Source organism: Echinops telfairi, unplaced genomic scaffold (assembly GCF_000313985.2).
Source record: "Echinops telfairi isolate 266 unplaced genomic scaffold, ASM31398v2 ScPeMD7_7469;HRSCAF=8507_0, whole genome shotgun sequence".
NCBI lineage: Eukaryota > Metazoa > Chordata > Mammalia > Afrosoricida > Tenrecidae > Echinops > Echinops telfairi.
The window spans coordinates 19,642,960-19,653,235 of NW_022111372.1; the positions used below are offsets into that span (position 1 = coordinate 19,642,960).

The window sequence follows — 10,276 nt, forward strand, 5'->3', positions numbered from 1 at the left end:
TATATATATATATATATATATATATATCTTTACACCTTTGTTCTAGCATGGCAAATGTTGCTGTGAAAGGGGTGGGGAAAGCTATTTCAGTTCTTTTTGCTTTGAATCTAAAGTAGACCCAGGAAAAAATGATCTAGGGAAGGAGAATGATCCTTTTTTCTTTTTAAAAAAAATTATAGAAGTTTTGATTTTTGTGTAAAATTTGACATGAACTCACTGTACTAATACTAAAGGCAAATGTGGCATTATATTATATGCTGTGAATATCAGATGGCTTTCTCACTGTATATTTAGAGTGAATGCATTCTGATTTTCTATTAGAAATACTACAGTTTGCATACTGCTGTGTCTCTACCCACCTCCCCCGAAATGTGCTGGAATACTAACCTCCTTTACTGGGTGGATCCAATCTCATTTGGAAATCGTTCTTCTTTGTTATGTCAATGAGGTTCTATCAGGCTCTCAAATTCACTGCCATCAAGTCAATGCTGACTCACAGCAACCAGGCCTAGAGGCAAGGGCAGAGCTTTCCCCATGAGGGTCTAAGACTGTCACTCTGTATGGGAGTAGAAAGCCCTGTCTTTCTCCCTCAGATCTGCAGCCCGATGCATAACCACTGTGCCCCTTGGGTTTGTTATAGAGAGAGCACACTGGGTAAAGAAGCAAGCACATGTGAATGGAGTAAAGCGTTGCCACGTGGAGATCTTCCAAGGAACGTCTAGAAGAACTTTCGAGAAGCTGAGACGAGGAGTTTTCTTCCAGTGTAAAGCAAAGGACTACTCCCGGTGTCCATTCTCTAGACCTGTGAGGACATGCATTTCTGTCCAACAAACCATGCTTTCTTGGTATGTTTGTTACAGCAGCAACAACAAAGAAGACGTAGTCAAGGATTTGTGACAAGTTATTTCTTAGAAGCTCTGCTCTAGTCAATAACATAAGAGAAGTCCTACACTTGGCTTCATGCTTACATTTGGTAGGCTCCTTATTCAAAGACAAGGAGGCCCGGATGCCTTGTGTTTACACGCTTGGCTGTGATCTGAAGAGCCAGCAGTTGGAAATCATCAGTTGCTCTGTGGAAAAAAGATGGGACTTTCTACTCCTGTGAACAGTTACAGACACAGAAAGTACCAGGGGCAATTCTATCCTGCCAGATTGGATTGCTATGAGTAGGCACAACGACAGCGAGTTTGGTTTTTAGTTTTATTCAAAGACACGTAGAGTGTTTTGTGACATTGTATAATAAATTTCCAAATTATGCATGGAAGAAAAAAGAATGTAAATAATAGTACTATCAGTTTATAAATGTCAACCCTTCCATTTTATGCATAGACTTCTTATAATTTGAAGGTGAGTTATGTGATTTTAAGTTTTCTTTTGAAATGCTTCCTCCCCACTGCCCAGTAATAGGTAAAAACATTTAGGGAAGAGGATACAGAGAGCTAATGAGATTATTGTTTCTATTATGGTTGTATTTTTGGCTTAGTCAGGCTACTGTCATGAGTCAGTGAATGCGGTAGGTGGTTGGGAACTTCTTTTTGGAAACAAAACAGTGAGCATTTATATGCTTACTACGTGCGACATGTAGACAGTTCAACACAAAACTAAAGGTTTTAGACCTGGAGTCAGGGAAGTGTTTTAGAAACAGGGACCCACCTACTGTCATCGATTCAATTCTGAGTCCCCGTGATCCTATAGGGTAGAGTAGAAATGCTCCAAAGGGTTTCTGAGCCTATACATGCTTGTATGCATAGAGAGATTTCTCTTTCCTCTGAGGAGCAGCTGACAGGCTTAGGCCACCAACCTTGAATATAACAATCCAATGTTTAACCCAGTGCACCACCGAGGATCCTTAGAAATAGGAACAGAATAATTGTTTTTATAGATTTGCTACTACTAACTCTTCAGAGAATCCTTTTTACCTATTTGGAAAATATTTTGCTTCTTCACAGGATCATTTATGATATTCTTACAACAGATACTAGGCTTGAATCGGCCTTCACTCGTTATGGGAAGACAGGAGCAGGGAGATCCTTGGAGACGTTCTCTGTGTGCACATCGTAGTTTTGTGAAATTCTTGCTCCCCCAGACCAAGGGCTTGGGCATCATTTATTTGTTTTATTGGTTTCCTGGGTTCATTTGGAATCCTTGGGCCAGGTTTTATGCACACATCTTTGAAATTTAAAATTTTTAAAATTAAAAAAAAATTTTAGAAGGGGATCTGCAATGTGCGAGTTGGTCACGATATTTGTTTTCAGACAAGTGGTTCTATTCAATTGTGTCTGGGAGCTAAGGAAGAAGGCAAGTTCCCTCTGCTGGGTCTGTGTCAACAATTTTGGGCTGAAGGGAATGTAGACCCTAGAGTCAATCTCAAAGGGTGATCACCTCCACTTTATCCTAACCCGTGGGCGAGCAGCCACCCTCTTTTCCTGCACTGTCCATGCATAAACTGGCTCACCCTATGTAGTCCTTCCCTCTATAGCTCTTTTCCCCTTCTTCTTGCTAGAGAAAAGAGCCTTTGCTAACTCATTTCTACGGACTCCTTTTAATGGCATGCTTTTTATACCTCTTTGTCTTTTTCACTTCTCCCTTTTCCTTTTCCTTCTTTGCTCCACAACTGGGGTCCAGTGGGAACATCCTTGCCCTTTCAGATGCTATATTTCTGCTTCCCTGATTCCAAATACTGAATGCATATAGAATCACTTGTTTTCTTGTCAGTTGCCACTAAGTCTGTTTCTGATCTCAGTCAGCCCTAGACACAATCGAATGAAACACTGTCTGACCTTGCATGATCTGTTGTGAATTGGATCACTGTGACCCACAGTACATTCTAGGGTTCTTTTTTTTTGCAGGTAATTCACCAAGACTTTCTTCCTACTTTAGTCTGAAACCTGGTAAGCATCATAACACCACACAAATTTCCCCTGACATAGGAATGGTGGCTTCTCATGATGTGCACTGAAGGGAATTTAACAAGAGTCTCAGCCATGGAAGGTGAGAATTCTACCATCAAACTAGTATTGCCCTCAGGGTAGGTATGATATAAAATGAAAAATGGCATCAACGTTGTAGTTTTGAGTACTCAAATGGACTTTTCTGGATCTAAAGAAGAAACTGTAGTCTTTGAAGCTATTAATTACAGCAGCCAGGTGTTTGAAGAAGTAAAGAGAAGTTATTTTGGAGAGTCAAAGTTTACCATATCGGGTGGGAATGGAAGAGCTCTTTATCTGAACTCAAGGAGAACATTCTAGCAGATTATTGCAGTCTTGACCAGAGTTGAGATCTTCCTGAGTACCTGATAAGAAACCCCTTCTGGGGCAAAACTCCCACAGTGTTAGATAAGAAAGGGCCTGGTAGGTTTGGGGACTGCAGGAAATTTGTGCCTCACACTTTGCCTAGAATTCTCTGAGGATTCAGTCATTCGAGAGAAGAAATATTTTCAGAGTCTTTCACCAGGATAGCCTGAGACTGTCATCTGAGACTCCCAGGATGCCCAGAAGGAAGCTGACAGGCGCTGAAACAAACCTTGCCCCAGAAAGAGGCATGGAAATGACGGCAAGTGAGCTGATAGATGTGGAGGGATTGCAAATGACTGTCCAAGGCTAATGACCAGAGAGAAACACTGCATAGCATTGTATTGGTGTAAACTTATAGAAACAGATCACCAAACCTTTCTTTTGCAGCACCCAGGTAGCTTTGAACTGTCAACCTGTAGGTTGGTAGCTGTTGTTACCAGGTGCTGCTGAAGGTGACACCTATGTACAGCAGAACCGCATGTTTCCTGGCCCATTGTTCAGGCACTGTCAATTCATCTCCTTGAGGGTCTTTCTCTTTTTCACTGATCTGCTACTTTGCACAACTTGATGCCTTTTTCCAAGAACTGGTCCTTCCTGATAAGGTGTCCAAAGAAAGAGAGATAAAGTCTCATCATTTTTGCTTCTAAAGAATTCTGGCTAGAGTGGAATATAAATTGGCTACACTACTGGGATCTTAAAGCTTTTGGTAGGTCTTTCATATTCGAAGGCCAACAGTTCCCCTTGCTTAAAAATGGCAGAAATGTGGATGTTAAGACCAATTTAAATGTTTATGCTCTAGAGTTGCTGGTAGAGGCCAACCTGGCGTCTTGTCTGGCATTCTGGGTTCTCTGACACTTCCGTACCATTTCTGAGACTGTCTCAGCTTCTGTTTCTGGCTCGGAGTTTGGGCTTGAACTCCAAAGGTTAGTCTCTTAGTGTGTGATCAGGCCCCTGTGCTTAAGGCCTGAGATGATACTGCTGCGGATTGCCTTTCCCTCCCCTCATGGAGAATGACCTGATTGGCCTATCAGCCCTAAGCTTGGCTCTCCAATTACTGTTCACTCCCACTCTTGGTACCCAGGGATGTCAGAGTAGTATTGTGCTCCATAGGATGTCTAAGGGTGATTTTTCAGAAGCAGACCTCTAGATCTTTTTTCCAAGGAGCCTCTGGGTACACTCCAACTTCCAACTTTTTTTGTTGGCAACTTAGCATCTTAATTTCTACCACCCAGCGACACCAACAGGCTGAGGCAAGGTGACAAAAATAAACGTCCCTTGAGGTAAATTTACTCTGACCCAGGCCTTTGTTATCCACAGTGCACCTGTACACTACATGTAAGAGTCCTTGGGGAACCAGCTAAGTTGTTGTGTAGCAGTTACAACTTTTTATATGTAAAATCTATATAGTTATAAACCCAGGAATGCAAAAAACAATTTGATGCCTTTGTTTCATTATAAAAACTCACCTTAGCCTTTACGCTTAAGGAATTGCTAGTGGAGCTTGTCAACTCAAGGTAATTCATTTTGAGTTTAGCACTTACTGGTAGTTTTTGTTTTTAACTTAGTAGCTCAGTTAATCCACTCTGCTCTCACTTACTCTCTTACTTTCCCTTACTCTCTTATTTCCCAGGGGCATCTGAGTTTCTGGGAGCGTTTTGTGGGTATCAATGATTGTGAGAACAGTAGCTCCCTGACCATCCTTTGCCATCTTGGCCTCCACTGGAGCATACCATCCTTCTAAATAATGAACAAAGCTCTCTGCTGCTGCGGTATCCTCGCTCATGTCCATGGTCTCATTGTTTCTGTAACAGGTTCACGCACTTGGCATGTCGTTTTGCTTTGTCTTTAACTTGAATCTTCACAGTCTTCTCAGATCTTTCAAAAAGCTCTCTTGGTTGGGAAGGTAGCCAGAGTTTTTAGATGTTTCCTTGGAACACGGTGGCATACTGAACTCTGTGAAGCTGATTGTGACTCATTGCCTAGATGTTGTTATTCTGCCCTTCAGGTGACAATGAATGCAAGTATTTGCTACAAAGTTTTGCCATCTCCTGAGCTACAACCTGTGACAATGGCATTTCTCTTCATGGCTGCTCTTGCACTTTTTGGAGCTTCTATATTTCTGTCTTCCAAATTAGGACTTGGCTCAGGAAAGCTCTCAGGAACTCAGGGAGCATCTAAGTGTTAAGGACTTTGCTCCAAATCACCATCTCTTTCCTAGTGGTCCAAACTAGTCTGCAGTAGGAAAATATCATCATTCGTGTTTTTCCGACCATAGTCTTCCAGGTGTTAGCTCTTGATAATTAAAGATAAACTTTCTGAATTTAAAGAGCTCACTTAATGAACAACCTGTAGCTGGCCATTGTTAGTCATGCTTTCCAAGATGGTTGTTTTAGCTATCAAATTTGAATCGCAAAAGTTTGCTTTTAAGGATTCAGCATATAGGAGGGTTCTTTATTTGCCCTCAAGGAGAAAATTACATTCCGATGCTTGAAGAGTACCCAAGAAAGAATCTCTCATTTGCCACGGCCACTTCCGGGACCAACCTGCCATCCCATACTTTCATTCGAAGCCCCAGAGCTGGTTCTGAGTCACAGCGATCCTGTGACCCACAGATGGAGCACCGCCCCGCCGGCACAGTTGTGGTTACGTTTGAGCCTATTGTTGAGGTGACTGTGTCACTCCATCTTGCCAAGGGGTAAGAGTCTTCTTTTTCGGCTCCACTTTCCCCAGCATGATGTCCGTCTCCAGGGCGTGGCCCACCCAGATGACATTATGTTGTCAGCATCCTGGCCATACAGCTTTCAAGAGAGATTTGTTTGTTTTTCTGGAGGTCCGTGGTACTTTCACCCTTCTTCACATGACTTTTCCTCCCACAGAAAGGGATACAAAAAAGAACATGATAGGTCTGGGAACCTGAGCACATAGGGAAACGTGCCACTCTCTGCCTATGACTCTGATGAGTCTGTAGGTTCATACAGGTCAAGGTCACTGTCACACTAATGATTTGCTTTTGACTGATTCCATGAGAATCCTTTTCTCCTTGATGATTAATTTTTGTGTGTTTTTTCTCTATCCAAGTAGACTTCTTCATTCTAAAGTATTAGCAAGGCAAGATAATGTATTTCAACAAGAATGCAATGTGTTCAAAATAGCCATAGAACCATATTAAGTATACCCAACCCCCTAAAACTCACTGCCCATGACTTGATTCTTACTTATAGCAACACTACAGGACAGAGTAGAACTGCCTCTGTGAGTTTCTGAACCTGTAACTCTTGACAGGAGTAGAAAATCTTGTCTTTCTTCCTGGGAGTGGCTGATGGTTTTGACGTGCTGACAAAACTTCCACGTTTTCATTAGAAACCTTTAGCAGACTAAGGCAGAACCACTTTGCTGTCATGGCTCACTCATTATCAAACATAAATATGTCTAAAGTATGTGCTGCACAGATTCCACCTTTTTAATTTCCTTCTTTTTAATTTGTTGTGGTTGATAATAGTAACGGCAGGTTGATTCTGATTCATGAAAACCCCATGTATTTTAATGTAGAACTGTGCCCCACAGGGTTTTCAAGGGTGTAACTGTTCAGAGATATACAGCCAGGCCTTTCCTCCAAGATGCCTCTGGCTCCATTCAAATGGTCAGTCTTCAGCCATCTAATGTTTAACCACTTGTGCCCTCTTAGTACTCCTTTACTTTCTACTAGACTTAAAGAAGTCATCACGGTTGGAATATTTCTGATACAATGTTCTTCTTCTACAGATGAGGAAATTAAAGATGAGGGTGGTGAAGTGGGTTGCTCTAAGACACATAGCCACTAATCAGGACGGGAACATGGATTCTTGGCTTGTGATTCCCCGGTCCTCTTTCCACTGAGTCATACACATGTTTCTGAGTCTGATTTAGACCATTGTCAACTTAGACGTTGCAAAAGAAATTTCTAAACGGATGTTAATTACTTCCTGGTTTCTTTGATAGATAATGAATGTTTGGGTTTCTAGGCAAAGGAAATCTCTTTGCACAATTACAAAGACAACATAATGAAGACACTTCAAGTCTCTTGCTAAACCAATGGCTCTGGCCACACAAAGAAACCACAGACATTTTGGAAGCATCTATGAAATATTCCAAAGGACTTTGAGAAAAAAATTACTGCTGAGCTAAGGCAGATTATCTGTGGATAGTTTTCCGTTTACATGATTGATAAAGACTAAACAATGAGCAACTTGCTTTTTTGTAGCTGAGAAATCTGAATATTTGAAGGTTGAGAGTTCCATTCAAATGAAAAAATGGGCAGGAAGACAATTTTGGTGGAAATTGATTGATTGGGGGCCCTCCAGTGCCTTCATTACATCATCTGGGCCATGCTCATTCTTTTTGTACTTATCTTGTGATATAGAGACATACCAGTGTAATTTGGCCAATTATCTGTATAAAGTCTGACAATTCTGAATTTCATATTTTCCAGGGTGTGAAACCACACAGCGCATTTGTGGTGAATGGTATGTCTTTGAAAATTTAAGGGAGAATCCCATTTTTCAAAATAGCATTCCCTTCAGAGAGGTTTTTGAAAGCAAAAATGATTTTAATATGCTTGTGCATCTGGACATAAAATTCCACAATTGTGAGAAGCATAATGAGATGGTTCCTAAAGGGAAGTTAAAACTGCAGCATCGAGCAGAAATTTTTCATTATCTCTAAGAGTTAATTAATAATACCATTTGGCACAGTTAGATGTGCAGAAAAGAGTACAGAAAGAATGCTTTGCTTTCCTTTTGGTTTCCAAAACTCTTCAGGCTACTTTTAAATTGCTTACGAGGTTGTAGATTTTATAGCATAAAGGTCATGTGCTTGGAAACTAATTGGGATTCATTGTATCACTGCTTTGCCACAGATGGTTCATATAGAGTATAATATAATGCTCATCAAATTCAATAAGGTTATTTGAAAATAATTTTCCTAGGCTAGGCTTATAATCACAACATCCGGCATATTTTCCTAAGGGCAAGAGCCTTACCTAATACATATTCCTGAGGTAGGCCAATTTTCCTGGGAAAATTCTAAAACACTTCAATGTATTACTGTAGTTTAACTAGGTGAGAATAGACTTGCTAGGACACAACTAGAGAGCATTAAGTGATTTATGATTTATTGTGGATTGATAGTTGAGAATACTCAATCTTTTAATACCACCTAGATTTCTTCTTAACCTTATATAGTATTTCTCAGAGTTTGATCTATAGATAACCTACTAGGTTTAATGAAAACCTATTCAAAATAATTTAAATGAAAGGTCATGCATACTAGCAATTTTAAATAAAAACAGTGTACTTAGGATGATTACAGAAAACTAAGAAAAGCTAGTTTTAAAAATCTCTTATATTGAAGATAGTTTTAATGAAATCTGATGTATAACATCTACTATCAAATAAACTACTGTGTTTAGGATTATTTTGAAGAATTCATGAGTTAAACTGAGTTTTAAAACTCTTTGGCATTGAATATACAAAACCAAAACCAAACCCCAAACCAATCGCTGGAGAGTCCATTTCACCGCACGGTGACCCTACAGGACGCTATAGCACTGTTCTTCCAGGGTTCCAAGACTGTAAACCTTTGCAGGAACTGACAGCCTCATCTTTCTCCTTCAGGGAGACACTCAGTGTTTGAGCTGCTGACTTTGCATTTAACAATGCTTAACAAATGCTTGAACCATAATACCACTATGGATCCTTTGTATTAAAGATCATTTTAATACTAACTCATGAATAGCACCTAACATTGGAAAAACCCATTATATTTCTATGACTTTTTATAAAAATGAGTGTTTACAAAATATTGTGAGGATATAATTTTGACTTTATAAAAAGTGCACACCTCTGGACTACAACTACTGCGTTGGAAAATCTGGAGGTGAATTGTGATGTGACCCCTGTCAGAATGAATCCCTTGAAAAATGAAGTGCTTGAATGTTGCCCACTCATTTTCAAGCCTATTTTATAAGTTTCATTTAACATTTAGTAGCCCCTCATAGAGAATCCCTGTGATCTTAGCAATCATCAATAGGATAGCAAGAATTAGTTGCTTAGGACCATGAGCAGAAGAAGAGCTTGGGAGGAGTGAAAAGCTTCCATGTCTGGCACGAGTGGGGGTTCTCCAGTGGAGGAACTGGCACAGAGATCGTTGGAAGTTGCTTACGTGATGGTTTACATAATTTAAAATAAGTACGAAGAGATGGTTTTCATAATTTACAAGTAAATGTGAAGATTGTTTCCTGAATATTATGACATTTCGATCTCATATTATTTCTTCATGAGTTATCCGTTGAAAGGGTCTACTAAATATTGAATGTTAGATATGCATTATGAAAATTGATTGGGATTATTAGTCCGAATTCCAAAATTAATGAACAGACAGCAAGGATTTATTGAGTGTCATTTATAGATATAGTGATATGCTTTAAAGCTTTTCAAACCTTAATGCCCTTTAGAATTAACTGGCCATCCCTCAAATACTATCATTGTCTTGATGTCTTTCCAGACTACTTAGAATTTCTAAAGGTAATGACTTGAAATTCTGCACTTGATTCTCAAAAATAGCCTATTTGGGCCCAATAGTGTTGGCCTTGGTTTCTAATGCTCCAATAAGGAAAAATGGACTTAGAGTTTGAACCTCTAGATTGTAAAATCACCTTTCCAAAGCAGGTTATTTTTTAAGATGTTTCATAAAATTTGCTTGCTGTTCATGTCACATGTTTTTATTCTATTTAGAAGGAACCAACATTTGTTAAAAAAATTTATTAACAAAGCTTTTAAAAATTAGCACATGATATATGTCATTATATAATTTCACCTAGGGGTCCTGGTGGCTTAGTGGTTATGTTTTCAGTTGTGATCTCAAAGGTCAGCTGTTTGAAACCATCAGCTACTTTCCTGAGAAAAAGACCAGGCTTTCTACTCCCATAGAATTACAGTGTCAGAAAC

General features: G+C 39.7%; 1 protein-coding gene across 6 annotated transcripts in view; it reads right to left on the reverse strand.

Moving 5' to 3' along the window:
- Positions 1-10,276, reverse strand: part of GRIK1 (glutamate ionotropic receptor kainate type subunit 1) — a 590,068-nt gene that overhangs the window by 8,900 nt on the left and 570,892 nt on the right. The gene's annotated exons all lie outside the window — the stretch shown is intronic.